Here is a 2171-nt window from a genome sequence, read left to right as displayed (position 1 = left end):
CCGAGACCTGGTGTGCACCCGCAGAGCTGTTTACGTCCAGATAGGAGGTATGTCCTTACTCCAAAGAAATGTATTTACAAATTTACAGTGACATATTCTCCTGTTACCACTTGTGAAAATGAAAAATTTGGAGTAACCCCAGCATTTTACTGTAAAAAAAAGAAATTTTTCCTTTTCACATCCCACATAATGAACATTTATCAAACATCTGTGGGGTGTTAAGGCTCACTGTACCCCTTGTTACGTGCCTTGAGGGGTGTAGTTTCCAAAACGGTATGCCATGTGTTTTTTTTCTATTCTGGCACCATAGGGGCTTCTGAAATGCGTCATGCCCCCCCCCCTTTCAGCAAAATTTACAACTGTGACTACTTCTCTTCTGAGCATTGTAGTGCGCCCTCAGCGCCCTCAACACATGGAGTATTTCCATACTCAGAAAAGATGGGGTTACACATTTTGGGGGGCATTTTTCCTATTACCCTTTGTAAAAATGTAAATTTTGGGGAAAAACCAGCATTTTAGTGAAAAAAAAAAATAATTTACACATACAAAGTCGTCAAACACCTGTGGGGTGTTACGTTCCTTGAGGGGTGTAGTTTCCAATAGTATTGTTTTTTTGCTGTTCAGGCACCATAGGGGCTTCCTAAATGTGACATGCCCCCCAAAAACCATTTTAGAAAAACTCACTCTCCAAAATCCCACTGTTGCTACTTCCCTTCTGAGCCTTGTAGTGCACCCACAGAGGACATGACATACACATATGAGATATTTCCTTACTCGAGAGAAATTGGGTTAAACATTTTAGGAAAATTTCTCTCCTTTTACCCCTTGTAAAAATTCTAAAACTAGGTCTACAATAATATGCCAGTGTAAAAAATAAAGATTTTAAATTTTCTCCTTCAATTTGCTGCTATTCCTGTGAAACATCTAAAGGGTTAACAAACCTTTTGAAAGTCATTTTGAATACTTTGAGGGGTGCAGTTTTTATAGGGTATTTATGGGGTATACAATCACAGAAATTGATGTGATCCAAGGTTGATACAAGGTGCCCAACCCCAAGTGCAGTTGTGCACCTACGTTGGAGTGGAGGACCCGCACCTATGGATCACAATGTGGTTTCACTGCTGTGGTTAATGTAAACAATGACATTAGCTATACCTCAAAACTGATGTAAAATTGAGACATTAGCCAGTATATCCTTATATGAAGGACACACTTGAGCCTGCATACCACGCCAAGGTTTCTCAAGTGATGCGGGTCCTATCAACTAACCTACCTGGCCAGATAAATAAAACCAGGAACCGATATACGGCAGCCATAGGCCTGACTTGCAGATTGCTCCTCAGTCACCTCCAGTATGAATCTAAGCACACATACAATGGGAGGGAGTAGACAAACTACAAGCCCCACCCCTGGTTGGTTCATTTGTAGCAGGCCTCACAGGTGAAACCCTAATGCTACCCAGCAAGATAAAAGGGTGCATTAGTATAAGCCTTAAGCAAAGACATGTCGGCTTATATTTGCATGAACATGGTTATAGCATGAAAACTCAACCCCAAGTGCAGTTGTGCACCTTTGCTGGGGCGGAGGTCCCGCTCTTGTGAACCGTTGCTAAGGGCGATCCCCAGCATAAATTTGCATACAATGGAGGATGCCTGCAAACGGTCACAAGTACCACAATAGCATCCTGACACCAGATAAATGTGTATGTGGATGTATTAAATATGACTAAACAATCACAGAAATTGATGTGATCCAAGGTTGATACAAGGTGCCCAACCCCAAGTGCAGTTGTGCACCTACGTTGGAGTGGAGGACCCGCACCTATGGATCACAATGTGGTTTCACTGCTGTGGTTAATGTAAACAATGACATTAGCTATACCTCAAAACTGATGTAAAATTGAGACATTAGCCAGTATATCCTTATATGAAGGACACACTTGAGCCCGCATACCACGCCAAGGTTTCTCAAGTGATGCGGGTCCTATCAACTAACCTACCTGGCCAGATAAATAAAACCAGGAACCGATATACGGCAGCCATAGGCCTGACTTGCAGATTGCTCCTCAGTCACCTCCAGTATGAATCTAAGCACACATACAATGGGAGGGAGTAGACAAACTACAAGCCCCACCCCTGGTTGGTTCATTTGTAGCAGGCCTCACAGGTGAA

The sequence above is a fragment of the Hyla sarda genome, chromosome 8 (assembly GCF_029499605.1).
Source record: "Hyla sarda isolate aHylSar1 chromosome 8, aHylSar1.hap1, whole genome shotgun sequence".
NCBI classification, from domain to species: domain Eukaryota; kingdom Metazoa; phylum Chordata; class Amphibia; order Anura; family Hylidae; genus Hyla; species Hyla sarda.
The sequence above is the reverse complement of the archived record's forward strand: the minus strand, read 5'-3'. Positions refer to the sequence as shown.